Source organism: Schistocerca piceifrons, chromosome 8 (assembly GCF_021461385.2).
Source record: "Schistocerca piceifrons isolate TAMUIC-IGC-003096 chromosome 8, iqSchPice1.1, whole genome shotgun sequence".
NCBI lineage: Eukaryota > Metazoa > Arthropoda > Insecta > Orthoptera > Acrididae > Schistocerca > Schistocerca piceifrons.
In genome coordinates, this window is record NC_060145.1 from 413,181,943 (window position 1) to 413,202,662 (window position 20,720).

At 41.1% G+C, this 20,720-nt stretch overlaps 1 protein-coding gene across 1 annotated transcript in view; it reads right to left on the reverse strand.

Moving 5' to 3' along the window:
• Positions 1-20,720, reverse strand: part of LOC124711298 (calcium/calmodulin-dependent protein kinase kinase 1) — a 1,501,168-nt gene that overhangs the window by 827,191 nt on the left and 653,257 nt on the right. The window lies entirely within an intron of this gene.

The following is a 20,720-nucleotide window of genomic DNA, read 5'->3' on the forward strand; positions in this document are numbered from 1 at the left end:
GCAGTCTGTTCGGTCATAGTTTCTTGGAGTGGCATCTGGTACCATACTTTGCAACCTGACCGGTCAACTTGTCCACTATAATATGTCAGGGGTCTGAAAGTGAACATATGTGTACAGCATCACAAAGGAGCAACTACCACTTGTTCAGCATATATGGCTGATAACAGAATGAAGGTCTACACGTAACAACAAAAGGTCATGGTGATGAAACTGTGACTTCTAAATGTACACTGACGTAATAAAGATACTAAAGACACATATAATTTAATTAAAGGTGAATGAGGGGTGGGGGGATGGTGGGAAAAGGTGAAGGGAAAGAGAAGAAAGAACGAAAAGAAAAAAGAAAGGAAAGGAAAAGGAAAGGAAGGAAAATTAAATGAAAAAGGGAAAAAAGGGAAGGAAAAGTGAATGAAAGGAGGAAAGGAGAAGGAAAAGGTAAGGAAAAAGGGAAGGAAAAGGAAAGGAAAAAGGGGAAGGTGGAAAGTTTAAAGGTTACAGAGTACAGAGTGAAGTGTACAGGGCAAAGGGAAGCAGATATAGACTCAGATCACAATTTAGTAGTGACGAAGCGTAGGCTGAAGTTGAAGAGGTCAGTTAGGAAAACCCATTGCGCAAAGAAGAGGAAAACGGAAGTTCTATGGAAGGAAGAGATTCGCTTGAAGTCCTCAGAGGCTGTAGATTGATATGGAATAGCTCAATTCGCAGTTCGGTTGAAGAGGAATGGATACCTCTAAAAAGGGCAATCACAGAATTTTGAAAGAAAGACATAAGTACAAAAAATGTAAAAAGGTAACTGCAAAGAAGTCATAGCTAACAGAAGAAATACATCATACTTATGAATGAAATAAACACGACGTTGGATGCTAAGGCGAAATGGCTAAATGAAAAATGCGAAGAAAAAGAAATCGTTATCAGAAGGATAGAATTGGTGGTTGATTGGGGGAGAGGCCAAACAGCGATGTCATCGGTTAGGAAAGGATGGGAAGCAAGTCGACCGTGCCCTTTCAAAAGAAACTATCCCGGCATTTGCCTGAAGCAATTTAGGGAGATCACGGAAAAATGAAATCAGGGTGGCCGGATGCGGGTTTGAACCGTCGTCCTCCCACATGCCAGTCCAGTGTGCTAACTAGTACGCCACCTCGCTCGGGTATCTGAAAGATTGACTCAGAGTATAGAAAAGTCAAAACAACCTTCAGTGAAATTAAAAGAAAGGGCGACAGCATTAAGAGCGCAGTGGGAATTCTACCGTTAAATGCAAAGGAGAGAGCGGATAGGTGGAAGGAGTACATTGAAGGTCTCCATGAGCTGGAAGATTTGTCTGATGTAATAGAAGAAGAAACTGGAGTCAATATAGAAGATACAGACCATCCAGTATTAGAATCACAATTTAGGTCTTAAGATCGAATTAGGCTCTTGGGATAGACCACATTCCATCAGAATTTTAAAATCATTGAGCGAAGTAGCACGTCCTGCGATGTACCATCTGACATCCGGAAAAACATCATCCACACAATTCTGAAAATTGCAAGAGCAAAAATCTGCCAATTATCGCACAATCATCTTAACAGCTCCCGCAACCCTGTTTCTGACAAGAACAATATGCAGAAGAATGGAAAAGAAATGTGAGGACGTGTCAGTTTGGCTTTAGTAAAGGTAAAGGCACCAGAGTGCCAATTCTGAAGTTGCGATTGATAATGGAAGCAAGACTAAAGAAAAATCAAGACACGTTCATAGGATTTGTCGACCTAGAAAAAGTGTGGCTTCGAGATACGGACAATTATACCTCTGGAAGATGACGTCACCGTCAGAGACTGGAATACATGCGGTAAATAACTGAGAGGTTGCAAGTGCTACTCTGAGATGAAGTCGTTGCCACAGGAGGGTAATTCGTTGGGAGAACTTTCTTTTAGGTGGTACTGGATCGCCTTTATCTTCTCTATCGACTCCTGATTCTTCTAACACGTCATCAGACAACTCTTCCTTCCCATAGAGGCTTTCAATGTACTGTTCAAATAATTTACGGGTTTGGTTCAAATGGCTCTGAGCACTATGGGACTTAACATCTGTGGTCACCAGTCCCCTAGAACTTAGAACTACTTAAACCTAACCTAAGGACATCACACACACCCATGCCCGAGGCAGGATTCGAACCTGCGACCGTAGTGGTCTCGCGGTTCCAGACTGAAGCGCCTAGAACCGCACGGCCAAACCGGCCGGCAATTTACGGGTTTGCTGCCGGGTGACGTCGTCGACCATCGCCGATATTTCGGCAGGAGCACACCCTGCCATTCTCAAGGCACAACTGCAAGGAGGAAGCAATGTGAAAGGGAATTTAATACCTCGGTTAACAGAGGAGAAGCAATGAAGATACCACACACAGAACAAGTAACCGCAAAGTCAACACACAACCAAAGATAACCAACATCTGAAATATCGATAGAGACTATTAATCAACAGGTGAGGTAGCCCTAATTCTGTCCCTCTGTTTTTCGATGAGAGACAGACCCGGATCCCAAGCAGCATTTAGACAAAATCCACCATCTCTGTTTATAAGGTTGCTTGATAGTTTGATTTGAACAGCTTCCTTAATGACACTATCCCAATAGCTGGACGTGCAAGCCAGAATCTCCATGTTGTGTATTCCATAGGATGACCGGTGTCAAGGCAATGTTCTGCAATAGCGGATTTGCTCGGCTGTTGTAAGCGTGTGTGACGCTTGTGTTCAATACATCGGTCTTCCACAGTTCTGGTTGCCTGACCAATATATGATATACCACAACTGCAAGGAATACGATAGACACCAGCCTTATGCAAACCAAGATCATCTTTTACGGACGCCAACAGGGCCTTAATCTTAAAAGGTGGTCGAAAAATACATTTCACATAATATTTCCGCAAAATATGGCCAATCCTGTTAGAAATGCGTCATGCTTAAGGCAAAAAAGGCCGTAGACTTAGGTACAACTTCGTTGCTATCGTCACACCCGTTGCACAAGAGGCTGATAGCGCAACGCACGTTTGATCTGCCTCTCCCTATAAGCATTCTGACGAAAGCTGACATCGAGATGTGATAGCTCAGCTGCCAAACTTTCAGGGTCTGAGATAACGTGGGCACTGTGGACCAAGGTACGAAGTACTCCTTCACGCTGAGCTAGATGGTGACAACTATTAGCTCGCAGATACAAGTCGGTGTGAGTAGGCTTCCTATAAACAGAATGTCCCAACGTACCATCAGTCTTCCTTCTGACCAACACATCAAGGAAGGGAAGGCATTCTTTCTTTTCCACGCTGGCGAAAGTGGCTGAGCGGTTCTAGGCGCTTCAGTCTGGAACCGCGCGACCGCTACGGTCGCAGGTTCGAATCCTGCCTCGGGCATGGATGTGTGTGATGTCCTTAGGTTAGTTTGGTTTAAGTAGTTCTAAGTTCTAGGGGACTGATGACCTCAGAAGTTAAGTCCCATAGTGCTCAGAGCCATTTGAACCATTCTTGTCCACCTCCATAGTGAACTGAATATTCGTATGGTTTGTGCCTTGAAAATGGCAGGACGTGCTCCTGTCGAAATATCGGCGGTGGTCGACGACGTCACCCGGCAGAAAACCCGTAAATCATTTGAACATTCAATGCAAAACGAACCACAGTAATGACCCTGAGAACATTAATGACAAAGCGATTCGGGGTTCGACACTCTCTCTTTGAACATACAGTGCAGTCTTTCAAGGCCAGTTTTGAAGTCGTTGGTGATCGCTGTTTGGCAGGCTTTAGGCTGTGGTCCTGCCAAATGATTCCTCTCCCAGTACCGGATATGTCATGAATGGCTATAAAGTACAAAGCAATCAGCGACAGCACTTCCCCAGTACAGGCTGTACACACCTCTGGAGCAGTACGACGACGTACGAACCAACCTTTGCAACCAGATACATATAAACAGTTCGCGTTGCTGAGTTTGTTTTCGTTTCTCTAACTTCGGCAGACAAAACGCTATGCAGACAAATATTTCTTGGACCATGGCGTAAAACCTATAGAGCTAAAATCATGAAAATACTTCTTCTCCATTATCATTATGTATGTCTCTCGATTCGACAATAGGGGATCACAACCCAATTACCTTCCTTCCTTCCTTTACAATGATTTTTCTTATTAGTTATTACGTATCTTATAATATATTTAAACATATAGCTGGCATGACTCAGATAATAACCGGATCTTCTCTGTGTTAAGCACAATATTAATTACGCTTGCTGATATTTTGTGCTCTAGCGGCCGCACTGGTGAACCACCTCGCCGATGTTGGCTACACAGACGACATCTAACGGCAGTCGCTTGTACTGCATGGGGGATCGCTAAATTAATTCGCTAAGCGGTCCTCGTCCTTTGGCAACGACGCCGGAAGCGATTAAAACGAATGCTTTGCGGGATGGGTCTGACGCTGGGCTTCACTGCGCCCATAATTACATTTCGCACAGCTTGGCAATCGATACTGGCCTCGATTAAGAACAAAAGCGAGTAGACGACGGCAAGGAGCGATGCTAACAAGCACACAACTATGCTGCTGTGTCACTGTGGTGGCTATCTCATTGTTACGAAGCGGAGAATTTTGTCAGTCTGGAACATAAATCCATTTGCCGAAGTTTCCAAAACTTCCAGACACGTCTAATCAATATAAACAAAATGGTAAATGTTGGTTTACTGACAATCGTCTGTATCCGAAATTTCTTGACTGATTGCTCTGACATTTTGAGAAAACGTTGCATTCTGATACAAACATGCTTTTAAGTACCTATTACGATTTTTTGTAACAATGTTTCCCTGTCATCAAATTTATAGAAAAATACTCTTTAAATACATCAAAATATAAGTATATAAAGCAATTACTTATTCCAAACCAACGTTATATCAAAACAGTGGAGCATTCGGTCAATAACTTCCGAAGTTTTGAGATTAGGAACATTTACAGCTTCCACATAAGTACAAACGTAGATGTTCGTTACTTCAAGCTCTCAGATCTCCGAACGATCTTCATGGATTGCTTTGAAATTTTGACACAACACTGCGTTTAGATACCAAGTGGTTTTGTACACTTACTGGAACGCCATTTGGTAAAAATGTTATAGATATGCGTAGTAAAAGCGAAAATGTTATAAAAATTTAATGTTGGTTTGCTCTATATGGTTAATTTCTGAAAGTTCTTGATAGATTCCTTTGAAAATTTGACACAAGGTTGATTTATAATATGGGCGTCTTTTTAGATACATAAAACAGGTACTGTATAAAAACATGTACGTCATATATAAGGCGAAAACATATATCGTGAAGTGTTGTTAGCAAAGGGGAAAGTTATATTTATGGCTAATTGGCTTATGATTAAAATATTACTAGAGAATGAGAATTTGTAGTAACAATAAACAATGCTTCATGTGAGAGAGAGAGGGGAAAGAGGAGATGGAGAGAGGGGTGGGGGAAATGGATATAGAAAACAGGAAGGAGGAGATGGACAGAGAGAGGAGAAGATGGACCGAGAAAGGGGGTAGGAGGAGCGGATTAGTGCGTATGGCCGTTTGCCATATGTATTAGAAACGTGTGATTTCTCGTTTCTTCTTTCCCATCCTAACAGATTGAGTTACAGCAAAGCGTGACTGGGTACAGCTAGTTTCATATAAAATCAATGATAGGATCTTAGTGTAATACCAATTAAGCTACCACACACATAGCTTGTAAAAAAAAGCAAATAAAAAGGAGAAGATGAAACGTGGTCCTTACAATGGTGTCCACCTCCCATAAGAAAACAAATAGATTTGCCGCAGTAGTTTCGTATGTCTGTCTTCCTAGTGATCTTCATGTTCAGATTTCCGAATATATTCCATTAGCATCAGTTCATCTCATATGGCCACACCACCGTTGGTATTGTTACCTTTCCAATGATTCATCGAGTAACATCATTTTAATTCTTCTTTCCTTAGCTGTACATTATAGCATTTCGCAACAAGTCCACTGTTACTTCCGTCATGTGGAGCCGTTTCTTAATTTTTTTCCTATGTCCACACATCTGCCCCATACGAAACCATAGTTTTCTCAGTATTCAGGTGCAGACTTTTCTTGGTTACTTCGGAAAATCTGACATTCCTAGATACTGATTTTTGAACTTCACTTTCGTGACTGTTTTCTCCATATTACACTTAAACAACCATTACATATGCTATCATAATGACAGCCAACTACTTACACTAAGGTGACAAAAGCCGTGGGATAACTCCTAATACTGTGTCGGACCTCCTTTTGCCGGGCGTCGAATGGACTCAACAAGTCGTTGGAAGTCCCTTGTACCGAGCCATTCTACCTCTACAGGAGTCGATAATTGTGAAAGTGTTACGGTGAAGGATTTTGTGCTCGAACGGACCTCTCGATTATGTCCTACAAATGGCCTTCTGGGTGATCAAATCATGCCCTCGAATTATCCAGAATGTTCCTCAGAAGAACAATTGTTGCCCAGTGACATGGAGAACTGTCATCCGTAAAAATCTCATCCTTATTTGGGAACATGAGATCCGTGAATGTGTGCAAATGGTCTCTACGTAACCGAACACAGCCATTGATCAGTTGAGTTGCACCAGAGAACCTAGTCCATTTCCTATAAACACAGCACACACCATTATGGAGCAACCAACAGCTTGCTCAGTGCCTTGATGACAACAGGGATCCGTGGCCTCGTGGGTTGTACGCCACGCTCGAGCCCTACCATCAGCTCTTTCCAACTGAAATCGGGATTGATCTGACCGGCCCCCTGCTTTGCAGTCGTCTGGCGTGCAATCGATATGGTCAGAAACACAGGGGAGGAGCTGCAGGCGATGTCGTGCTGTTGGCAAAAGCACTCGCGTCGTTCGTCTACTGCTAAATCTCATTAACGCCAAATTTCACCGCACTGTCTTAATGGATACGTTCGCCGTACGTCCCACATTGACTTCTGTGGTTATGTCACGCTGTGTTGCTTGTCTGTTGGCACTGACAACTCTGCGCAACGGCCGGTGCTCTCGATCGGCCACTGTTTTAACCGTGGTGAGAGGTAGTGCCTGAAATCTGGTATTCTTGGTACACTCTTGATGACACTGTGGACCTCAGAATATTGAATTTTCTAACGATTTCCGAAATGGAATGTTCCATGGTTCTATCTCAAACTACAATTCGGCTTTAAAAGTCCCTTACTTTTTCACATGAATCATCTGTGTGGTATCGATAGCTACGATGCCGCTAGGTTGGCACTACGACAACGACACCGACACCGACGACAGCGCCCTCTAGCCGGAGCGGGAGAGCTCTACGGGCATTGCTCCAGATTCTTCCCACTTGACCAAGGACGGCCGGACACTTCGCTTCAGCTTTGCTTCGTATAGAGATTGTGCTCATCTGTACAAAGTTATGTAACGATTTATTAACTTGGTTTTTGCCCATAGTAAACATCTATAATTTTACACGCACTACCGAAATGTCTTACCTCTTCTGCTCCTACTCGCTTTCGTCATTCGACCGACCTTTCAGTTTTCAGGAGCAGACCCACGCGCCGCCTTCCAGGCGGAATACAAATGAGAGATCCCACAATGCACTGCCTGTTTATATCTTGCATACGCCATACTACCGCAATCTGTATATTTGCATATCGCTATCCCATGACTTCTGTCACCTCATTGTTTATGAGGTTATGCACTTAGTAATATTTTTCTTTCGCACTTGTATATACTACATATACACTCTACATTCATAACCATGTCAGCTCTTAGCATTCCTACTCTAACCATGGAATTTATGCCTTACGCATCCTCGGCTACGGTTATTAAGTAAATATAGTCCCAACCACTGCTTGTAAATCCCATACCCTTACATTTTATCGTTTAGAGTTTAAGAACTTTATCAATACATAAATTGAATGATTTACGGTAGACAAAGAAACCTTATATCAGTCCCTTGTTCGAAACTCTTGCTACAGCTTGTTATCACTTTGATTCCACTTTTTTATCCTTATAACGGTGTTTTACTGCACTGATTTAAATTGTAGAACCTTCTTTGAACCGTAAAACAACTACGCTTGCGCAATATTTGTAAGGATTTTTGTTTACTTTTTATATCCAACGAATGTCATGTGAGCTCTAAAGTTTCATTCGATGTGTCGCACTTAATATTTGTACACTGGACATTTTTCAAATATTACGTATAAAACCCAAGTTTGAACCATGAGCTGTTTTTATTTTCAACCCAAGTACCTACCGGTTTCGGTCTTGCATGAGGGTTAAATTGTTTTTAGAAATGATATTTCAGTAGTCAATACTTAAAATGTTTAGTGCATGCGGTGAATGTAAATATATGGCACAGGACTCTAAAAACAAACATACGAATATTAAATGTGTTCGTGTGTTTGCTTTTGTTGTGGATGTGTTAGATGAAAACCAGTTTGTACAATACGCACAATAGGCAAGTGGAAATACTAAGAGTGGACGACCAAGAACGAAGTGCTCAGATTAAAAAGGATCTAAGACATGGATGTAGTCTTTCACCCTGAATGTTCAACTTGTACCACGGAGAACCGATGATGGAAATAAAAGAAAGGTTGAGGAGTGGGATTAAAATTTAAGGTGAACGGATATCAATGATATGATTGATTAATTACATTGCTATCTTGAGTGAAAATGAAGAAGAATTGCGTGATATGCTGAATGAATCGAATGATGAATACAGAAAGAGAACTGAAAGTAAAGCGAAGAAAGATGAAAGTAATGAGAAGTAGCAGAAATAACAATAGCGAGAAACTTAACGTCATGATCGATGATCACGAAGTAGATGATGTTAAGGAATTCCACTACGTAGGCAGCAAAACAACCATAGACGGAGGAAGGAGGACGTCAGAAGCATACTAACAATGGCAAAAGTGCATTCCAGGCCAAGAGAAGTTTGTTAGTATAAAACATGGGCCTTTATTTGAGGAAGAAAATTCTGAGCTTGTACATTTGGAGAACAGCATTGTATGGTAGTAAAATATGGACTATGGGTAAACCGGAACTGGAGATGGTTCAAATGGCTCTGAGCACTATGGAACTTCTGAGGTCATCAGCCCCTATAACTTAGAACTACTTAAACCGAAATAACGTAAGGACATCACACACCTCCATGCCCGAGGCAGGATTCGAATCTGCGACCGTAGCGGTCTCGCGGTTCCAGACTGTAGCGCCTAGAACCGCTCGGCTATTCCGGCCGGCTTAACTGGAGAGGATCGAATCATTTGAGACGTGGTGCTACAGACGAATGTTGAAAGTTAAGTAGACTGATAAGGTAAGGTCGTGCGCAGAATCGGAGAGGAAAAAGTGTAAGTGGGAAAAAAACTGACAAGGAAAAGGGACAGGATGATAGGAAGTCTGTTAAGACTTCAGGGAATGATTTCCATGGTATTAGGTATTAGAGGGAGCTGTAGATGGCAGAGACTGTAGAGGAAGACAGAGATCGAAGTACATCCAGCAACTAATTCAGGACGTAGGTTGCAAGTGCTACTCTGAGATGAAGAGCTTTGCACAGGAGAGGAATTCGTGGCGGGCCGCATCAAGCCAGCCAGAAGACTATGACTCAAAAAAGAAAAAGTCTTCAATATTAATTCAAACAAAGCTATAAAGTTTCGGATAGTTCTGGCAACTTATCTTTATCGGATAGCTTTTCCGTAAAGTCACCACTTGCATTGTTCAGCCGGCCGCTGTGACCGAGCGGTTCTAGGCGCTTCAGTCTGGAACCGCGCGACCGCTACGGTAGCAGGTTCGAATTCTGCCTCGGGCGTGGATGTGTGTGATGTCCTTAGGTTAGTTAGGTTTACGTACTTGTAAGTTCTAGGGGACTGATGACCTCAGATGTTAAGTCCCGTAGTGCTCAGCGCCGTTTCAACCATTTTAGCATTGTTCAGGATTACAACAAACACACATACGAAGTTGAAGACAGAAAAGAAATTCAGTTCAGTATAGTTACAGCTCACAATACTCAATATGTTATTTATCTATATTCATAAAATTTACGTATTCTACAAAACTTATTACTTAACCAACCAGTTAATTAACTGTACATTATGACATGACTGTCGTGTATTTTTCATTAGTAATGTATAAAATATTGTATTTAACACTCCGCCAATTTTATTTGTCGTCCACGACTTTCCATAATTTTTCTTAACTAGAATGCAGTTATAGGTCTTTATGTCGTTGAATGCTATATTTATCTCCCTGTTGTATGTTTTTTTTTCTTATCTGTTTAAGGTATGTAATATCTACGAATGAACTATTGCTACTGTGCTACGCCACTCTGATTTATGTAGGGTGGCCTGGCGAGACGTGAATATAATCTGTATGCAGACAGTTGCCCTGCCTTCCTGGTTAGATACACTTCGTTCCAGTACTAACATAGATCGTTAAATTTTAGTCCGTTTAATTGATTTAATGTAATAGGAACATGCACACAAACTACGAATCCGACTAAGACTGAAGTACACAGGTTACGTGCCCCTACCACATCACACACTCTATGAATATTACACTCGTCGATAGTGTTAAAGTGGTGAAGGATCACCATATCTTAGTCTCTGGTACTTATCGTCATAGTAATTATTTGTTGAATCTTGTGAACAGTGCACGTTATCTGAAACCTAAATGCGGTCATTCAATGAATCGCAACGTGGGTTGCTATTGACAACAACAGTTCTAAAACTCTCAGCAAAATTGCATGTTATTTTTAATAACTTGCTCCGACTATGGCATCATTGCTAATTTATTAAATAATTAAAACCTCTCACTGACATCAAACAAGTTTATAATACGAAATAACAATAGTTACCCCAGGTTATTTACGTAATTCACGCTGACGATCGGTATAGTTTACTATGCGTAGATATTTCACTCACTACTATAAAACAAATTCACTTAAAAAAATATAATAAATATTTACCATGACCAACGTTTCACTTACTTACGGTAAATCTCAATTTCTTACAGCCTTGCAGTTAAATTTAGTAAAGCATTTCTTATTACGATAATTCCGAACGTAGCAACCAGCGTTATAATTTCATTGCGAACTAGCGATAGCGATCTCTACGATCTCTTACCATCTGTAAACGTTGTTTCTTGTTGATTATTTTCCTCATTTATTTCTCTTTAATCCTTAAAATAATCGTTAAGTGAATAAAGAAGTTAACATTCTTGCCTTTATGTAATGTAAGGTAATTAAATATTTCTAACTATTGATTTTCAAAATCGTAATAAAATCTCAGTATGACATCGATTGTTTGAATCTAGTTCTTTGACATGGAATAACTGTGTAATTTCTTCAAGACTGGCTTATAATTACCAGTATTTAGCATCAACGTAGATCTTTATTATTTACGGCACTTGCGTATCTTTCAGTGAGATATAAAACACCAGTTGAGAGTTAAACTCAGTGATACACAAAATCACAATTATTACACTACTAACCCTGTGGCGCGTATTCAAATTTATACACCAACACAAACCTCTCAAGACTCAACTATCTTAGAGTGGGCGTGCTACATTACACAATACCGGCCGTCGGAGGTTCGAGTCCTCCCTCGGGCGTGGGTGTGTGTGTTGTCCATAGCGTTACTTAGTTTAAGCTTGATTAAATAGTGTGCAGTTTTAGAGACCGATGACCTCAGCAGTATGGTCCCATAATACCTTACCACAAATTTCAATTCTTACACAATACCTCCATCGCTGAGTTACCTTGGACCGTGCGTGAATGCAGAGTCCACCAACTTAAACCGCAACTAGAGCCTTGTGCGATAAGGCATACCACAAATCGCACTCTCAGTCCGATGGCTAACAGCTTCAAACTACACCTTCTCCAAACACGGACCACAGTTTCACCGAAATTAGAGCGTAACTTTACAATAGCACGCTAGCTCGTTTCTTTCTACACCACGTGAACACTAATAAACATTATGTAAGCTAACGCAGCGTCAACAAGTTCCTCCACATAATCGATCGTAGCAAAAATCTCTCCAGCCCTACGACCCAAAACAAAGTCAGATCCATTAGTTTAACGTAACCCTAATTCCTCTCGCAGAACGTTATAAACTGAAACAGATACACTGATGAACACAGCTAAAAACTCGATCACACTAAGTTCTGATCGACAACACCGACCGAATACCAACTAAATAATTCAAAAACACCCATGAAGATATTCTCACACGGTTTATTAGTCGCGATACCACCTAGATCAGCTGTGTATTGTCTCTCCCGGTGACTGTTAGACATAATTAGAGCTTGCACCTTCTAGCGTAGACTTCCCTAGCAAGACTCAAATCAGAACTGACCTTCTAAATCCCAAAAACCATAGGGGAACTAATTTAGACAATCATTTCACAATTCCTTCGGCGGCCTTCGTCTCGTTGAATAGCGGCCAGCTCCATGTGTGATGTCTCTCGCACGGACAGCTGAAGTCTATTGCTGCCGGCGCGAGCAGACTCTTTGCCGCAACTTGCTCGTTTTGTCAAGCGCGGTCGAAAGCACACACAGAGACTTTAGTAACATACATACATTTATAACCGTTCATAACGTATTTAATACTTCCCAACAACTATGTTAATGCGCTGAAGTGAATGAGAGTCCGTGACGGTACCCAAAAATTCTCATCCCGTCACGCAGTCCTAAATCAACTTTCGGCCAGACATCATCTCCTTTTGATACATTTAAAGTAGAAAAGTAACAACGAACACTTAACGCCACACTTGCACACACGCTAACGCTGACAGGTTCAGTAACACTCGTCAGAAACCATTAGCTTTAAATAGTGAATACAACAAATGTAAAATAATTACGGAACATTCACAATAATAATAATAGTAGTAATAGTAAACGACATTAATGTTGTTACGTTTAAAGATAAGCAAATTTGATGACACGGATAAAGAAAGAGGACTGGACTGAAATGTCAGTGACAGTGGCTATTAGGAAAGAAAGAATTTAAAGAACTCTACGGAATGGGGTGAGGAAAAAACTGGGGCGGGGGGAATTGACGAGAAATTATTTTGAGGAAGACTGTTTCAAAGTTTGGTTTCTCATACAGTAAATGATTTACGGAACATGGCAGTCTTATGTAATTATACAATAGGATATTACTTTGTTGAGAACGAGTATTTCTGCTGTGATGCTTCAGATAGTAGTGTAAGAGTTGAGATGAATAAGAGGACATGCGCTGGATGAGAACACGATGGATCAAACATAATGGTAGTCTCTTCTCATATGGGCACGTAGGTATGATAACTGTTCTTTGACAGAAGTGATACGGCCGAAAACCGTATGTCACAAATGTGTCGTACAGATCCATTCATCCCCATTTGCAGCCTGCGTAAACTTTCGTAAGAAAGTCAGTGGAGAGAAGCATCATCAAAACCAATGACAGGGAGTATTAGTGACTCTATGAGCTTCTTTTGAAGCTCGAAAAGAAATGCTTTTTTCATTTCTGTAGTTAATGAAGTGCCGCTGACACCTTCTTACAGACTCACAATTATGTATTCACTCCAGTCTAAATGATGGTCACACTTATCCCCAGGTTCTTCACAGACAAAGAAAAAGTTATTTCTATGCTATTTTGGATTAAGGGAGGAAGAAATTATGAACTGTGAGTAATGTGTCTCTTGTGACCGACAAAGGCTGCTTACCCAGTTGTTGTCGGATTGCGAGACGCCGGTGTATATGGTGCACGGAGTCAATCCACATACGGCTTATCTGACAGATGTCATGTCACGCTGTCAGTCCAGATCATGCTATCTCGCTCTTTACGAGGCGTCATTCAGTCCATCGTGAAGCAGTTTTCATTGCCATGTTTGTCAGAGCGTTGCGACAATCATCCAGCAGCAATGCAGTGCAGAGCGCTAAGCTTTGAGCTTGGGTGTAACTTTGTATTCGAATTTAAACGTAATGAAACAGCTTTTGTGAGCTGGAATGCGCGAAATTAAAATCGTTCGAAAATACGCGACTTTTCACAGAGCAACGCTGCTGGACGAAATTAATAGCATTCCACTGCATTACGAATAATAAAGTTTTATTGTGTCAGTGAATATACGATAAAAACAGAAATGGTGTGGTTCACCATTCAGAGAATAACGTCAGGTCAGCATTAATTTAGTTTACGTAGGCTTACAGTGAAATTCACAGCACAATAGTTGTTTTTATAACGTGATAAAACTGCTTCGACTGTGGGAAAACGAGAAAAGAGTAGAATAAAAGCATCTGAGATATATTGCTACAGGAAGATGCTGAACATAAGATCGACTGATGAGGGGTTTCCCTGCAAAGTCGAAAAGGAAAATAGTATGCGGAAAGCTCAAACCAGAAGAAGGGACATAAGACAAGATTTAGGACATCAGAAAGTAACTTCCGTGGTACGAGTGTCAGACGTACAGGACAAAAATCTCACGGGAAAATGGAAATTCTAATAAATACCTCTAATATTTGAGAACGTAAGGGGTAAGTGCAACTACAAACCGCAAAAACTGGCGAAGAAGACGCTGAGCAGCACCAAATAACGAAAGTAACGGAACATATTCTAAGATACTACATCCACAGCACGTAAAAGACGCTGTCGAAACATTCCAATGAAGATGAGCACATATGTAAAAGTTTTATTTTACCGTGCACTGCATCAGGCCAACAACGGCAGACATGACATGAACTGACGTAACTGATTGCTTCCTCATAACACTTCTGCACCAATATTTTAAACGGTTCATAGCTCACAGTTTTCAAAGCCAGTTATTGTTACATAGTCCTTTACGTTAAATAAGTCAGTCCTTTCCGTACAGTTATTGCGATTAGTCCTTTACGTTGAATGATTCAGTCCTTTCTGTACAGTTATGAGATTTTCTTACGTAAAAGTGTAAATTGTGATTACTTTTCGTATTTTGTTAACTGTATGCTTAGTTCCTATTTTAATCGGTGTTCTTTTACGAGGTACAAAATTGTGACAATGTGAGAATCCCAAGTTTTTGAATAATTTACTGCAAGAGTATTGATGATGGTCTGTAGTTTTAATTCTGATCATTCTCTTTTGAGCGATTCCCCAGAAAACATAGCCGTAGGTTATACATAAGAAGATATGAGTTCACTAACAAAGATGGGTCTGTATACCAATAAAAAGCGGAGCCCCTTTGTCCCGGTACACTGCTTGGCTGAAAATGAACCTGGTACAAACACGACAGCTATTTATTCGAGACAGCAGCGCACCAATTATGTCGTGGCGACGATCCTGGTCACGTAGTCGGCAACGCCACTGAGACCCGTAAGGTTTCTAGTTTATTTCTGGTATTCAAGGAATGTGATGTGAGTTCTGTATTTTCATTCGGTGCGTCACACTTCACATTTGTACTCTGTACATTTTTCAAATAGTTGTCTTCAGTAGTCGATATGAGTTCACTAACGCTTGGGGTATTTTAAACATTTCATAGTGGCACTGGAAGTGGAACTCTGGCGGTACATAGTTCTTTCAAAGGAAGACGTAAAAGAACTTCCAGTTGTTAAATCATTGTTTATGCATATGATATTGTATTCAGAAAGAAATTTTTTACTCTGCTGTGGAGTATGGGCTGATATGAAGCTTCGTGGCAATTGCCCGCGAAAAGCAAAGGTCCCGAGTTAGAGTCTCGGTTCGTCACACAGTTTTAATCTGCCTGGAAGACGAAGTGCAATTTCTTGCGTAGAACAGTGGTCCAGAGTTCGAGTTTTCATGTGTCATACAGTCGTAATCTGCGAGGACGTTTCTCGCTATTTTGTGTATGTACGATTTGTAGCTATCAAGTTTGTACGAGATATCATGAGCCCAACCAGGGTCGTTCAAGTATGCCATGGAAAACTCGCAAAGTGGTCTTGCGAGTGGTGTGATGCAGGTCAGTCATGTATGTGGTACTGTGATTCTGTGAGTAAATAACAGCATTTTTCACATACTGTAGATGCCTGTATTGCTGTAAAAGTCAAAGCGAATGAAACAATTAAATAGATACTTCCTTATTATGTCCTCCTTCCACAGTAGTTCCTAGAAAATAACTTCGATACTTTACATTTATTGACACAGTATTATTACATAGACAGTTTCATTTGAATTTCTCTCTCTCTTTCTTTTTCCCAATATATCTAGTACCATAGATCTGAATGAAGATTTAAGTGGTACTTCGCTTCCTGAAATAAGAAAAGTAGTTTAGAAGAAACTGAAGTGACTACAATGTAGAACTCTTTCGTTTCGAATACCGAACACATTGCTATTGCATGCTTAAGTATGTGGCTTCATTCCGAAGTGAAACAGTGTGTTGCACAAAAGCTACCTGCATGGTGCGAAATTTTGTGCACGAACTGTCACCACTGACAACAATGGTGGTTCTTACCTGACTCGACACTGAGAAGAGTGTGGCCTTGCTTTGCACAGGTTTCCTAGGCGGGCCACTACTTCCGGTAGTTTGCCACCGGCTGTCGTGCGTGACACTGGCGGAGAAAGTGTATATCTTCCGGCGCAGAGGGCTGAGAGAGGGGACTGTGAGCCGAACTACGAGTGTTGACAGTGCCGGTCAGGCGTCGGTCGAGAGCGAATATATTTGCGCGAGGTCGACCGCACGCACGGCATTTAGTGTGAGCCCGTTGAGCCCAGCAGACTTGAAACGCTGTAATCTGGAAATTGCGGATATGTTATTCTACGTCCGTGATGAAATGAGCAAATATAAAAATTCTGTAAATGAAGCAGGCGAAAAGGAGTACAAACGTCTAAAATTGAGATCGACAGGAAGTGCAAAACTGCTAAACAGAAATGTCTAGAAGGCAAATGTAAGTACGTAGAAGCACGTATCACTAGGGGTAAGATAGATACTGCGTACAGGAAAATTAAAGAGACCTTTGGGGAAAAGAGAACAACTTGCATGAATGTCATGAGCTCGGAAGGAAAACCAGTCCTAAGGAAAGAAGCGAAAGCAGAATTGTGGAAGGAGTATACAGAGAGTCTATACAACGGAGATGTACTTGAAACTAATACTATGGAAATAAAAGAGGATGTAGACGAAGATGAGATCACACTGCGTGAAGGATTCGACTGAGCACTGAGAGGCCTAAGTCGAAACAGGGCCCTGGAATAGACAACATTCCGTTAAAACTACTAATAGCCTTGGGAGAGCCAGCCATGAAGGAACTCTTCCATCTGATGAGCAAGATGTATGAGACAGGCGAAATACCCTCAGACTTCAAGAAGAATATAATAATCCCAGTCCCTAAGCAGCCCACTTAGGGATTCTATTTTACCTCTTAATAAGGATAGTTTGTCGTTCCATGCTACATATTTGTATTTTTTTTTCTTGTAATTTGTGAGGCCAGTCATTAATAGTAACCGGCAATAAGTACGTTCACGATACAGTTGCTTGTATGTTCGATCTAATTATGCTTAAGAATACTTGTGGTAATTAACAGAACGCTTCACTATTTCTTATGGGGCTACCAGAGGTATCAGTTCACTTTCGTGTGCAAATGAGCTCCGAAGGAAAGTTCCCGGGAGTCAGACTGCACGGCACGACACGACAACAGGAGGCTGACATATGCAACCGCAGTGTCTCGATGGAGCCAAAGCGCGCAGAAACCATTAAGACGGTAGCTCAGTACTGCAGTACAAGCCCACTGTCATGATTGAGCTACAAATTGCTTCCCCGCAGACTGCGCATCGCACGCCATTAACAAAGGCGATGGTGCTTCGCTAGCGTAATATGAGACAGACATTTACAACTACTTGACGAATAGAAGCCTAGGAATGATCTGTACAACAAGTACAGTTTACCCGTCTTAAAAAAAGAGAGAGACAGGGACGTAAACATCAACGACCTCATTAAAGCTGAAGTGCAAAGCTTAATTGGACCACTGAAAAGGAAACGGACCGACTACTTTTACTGAAGGAAACATTCTTGGCATTCTTCTCGAACTTTTTATAGAATCGTTGCATGGTTGAAGGCAGCAATTGTCAAATTTGAGTTCAGGGCTTCAGTCACCGCGTCACTTGCTTTGACAAACGTGCATACATATTTCGCAAATCACTGTACAGTGTCTGGTGGAGAGTACCTGTTGCCAGCAGCAGTCACTCCACATTTACTGCATTATGTGACAGGAGTAACAAAATAACTCTCTCTGTGGGCTCGTAAGGCTAACTACGCAAGATGTGTGATCGCTAAAGAATAAATTGTTACGCAGCCTAAGCAAATATCGTTTCTATAACATTTTTCTCCAAACAGGTTCTTGAAGAGAGCGTTGCTGTTCGATAGATTTCCACTTAAATTTCTCGACTTTCTGTAAATATTCATAGCCCAACAGTCTAACATTTTAACAGTTACAGACCTACTGGCGCCCATTAACCACTTAAAGTCCTATTTGTCAGAAGATAAATGATGTTTTTGATTCTTTTTATGTTTAATTCAGTATGGTTATTACACTTTTGAGTACCAATCGTATGTAAGTATCAACATACCTGAATGATTTAAAAAATAAATGCAAACAAAGCCGAAAATTTATGAATGAAAATGTATTGTCTTCATCAACAAATACTTTCGAAATCGCTTAAGCACTATCTGATGAAAAGTAGCTGGCACCTGTTAGTGGATGTTACGAGGTGGATCCACCCTTCGCCTCTAAGGAGACTTAAATTCTGCCTGGGATAGGTTCAGTGACGTGCCCGGATATCTGCGGAGGAATTGCAGTCTTTGCTTCCTCAAGAGCCAAAATCAAGCGAAGATATTGGTAATGCACGCTGCGGTCTGAAGAAAAGTCGTCATTCTAATTTACCTCCAATGTGCTCTGTTGGGTGAAATAGTGGTCTTGGCAGACTAGTCCATTTCAGAAATGTTATTGTCCCCAGATGCTGCTTTGTGGCAGGCTGCACTGTCATGCTAGTATAATCAACATGTTCTCGTACTAGTCCATGTCATACCGGTTTAGCGTTTTCTTAAGAGAAACGACGAAAACAGCCCAGGTTGTTAGGTCACTTGCCAACTTTAAGGCGATGGGACGGTTTCCGTTTTCTGTCTCCTAGTGCGGTGCATCTTTGGAAAGGGGTCGGCAGGTATCTCTTAGGTACACACAAAGCTTTTGAAACAAATGTTCCCCACAGTGTTCAAAAACTTTATCAAAGCCTTTGTCCTGCTGGGAAGAGATCTCATAGTCCGAAAACTGGAAAACGCAATGGGAGAAGACAGCGTATGGGCAAGAATAATAAAGTCAATCCTCGAATACAAATTAATCATAGTATCAACCAACCTATCTTTTTCGAACCTCATTTTCCAATCGAACGGAGTCTTACCGGGTGACCCAATGAGCCTTTTTCTGTACATTCTTGCCACTGAAGAGGTACTGTGAATTCGAGAAAATGAAGATGTATACATATATACATACGCTGACGACATAGCCGTAGGATCAACAGATAAATAGAAGCTGGAGAAAATCATCGAGAAAATAAATAAATGGTGCAGTGGAACACAAACTACACATAAACATAACGAAGACCGAAATGTTGATTTTCAGAAAAGGAAGTAAAACACCCAATAATGCGGAAAACAACATCAGAGGACAAAAAATGAAAATTTCATCAGACTTTAAATTCCTAGGGGTGACATTGCAACCGTCAGCCAAATGCTTCACAAAACATGTAACAGAACGTGCAGCCCAAGCAATAATAGGAATACAGAACATCAAAAACTTACGCCCACTCAGTCTTGAAACGGCCATGAAATTATTCAACGTAAAAATCTTGCCAATCTTGGCCTACGGGATGGAGGTTATATGGAACCACCTGACAGAAAAAAAATCTAGAAACACTAGAAAAGGTAAAATCGACTTATCTAAAAAGAACACTAGATCTCACAAAGACAACAAGATCCAAACTGGTATACTTGCTAGCGAGAGAGACATTTCTAATCGAAGACATCAAACTTCGATATAATGATGCCACACACGAAGGCTTCCAGAAATCAACTGAAAGTCATTGAGGATAAACGAGATAAAGTATAGCCGGAGTTCTATGGTACCGAAGCAATGACGGACCGCCCATGGACAGCAAGAAATTTCGAACTGCGAGATGTCTTAACTAGATTATCTATTCACGGCTTACATCATCTAAATTGCAAAAATAAAAATTATTACGACCCAACCACAATATGTGTATGTGATCTATGTAACGAAGCATGTAAACGATATCACATAGAACTGTGCAGTGAAATCTATAAATGAATATGCAAATCTGTAAAATGTAAATGTAAAATGTTAAAAGTTGCGCAAAGTAACTGTATATGGCTAATTGGCTGCAATTTCATTAAATAAAACAAAGCTTTGACTGGTGCCGACCAATTAGTGCACCTCGAAGCTTCGCATAAAGCCCACTTGTGACTGGCAGCACATCGAATGCACGTGATTTAGACGTCTATGCATTCGAGATGAGCGAATTTGACTGACATCAGCATGCGGTGAGATCGCAGGAACCGACGGGCTTCGGGTTGCACTAGCGTGTTTGGAATTTACTACAGCTTTAAGGTTATGCAGAAATGTGTTCCTATAATGTCGCATTTTGCATTCGGTCTTTCGTAAGGAAAGCTATGCCTTTTTCTGTTTTTGATCAGATCAGGACCCGTTAGTGATCGGTATAATTTTGCAATTGGACGGTCCGTGAATTCATGTGAAAAA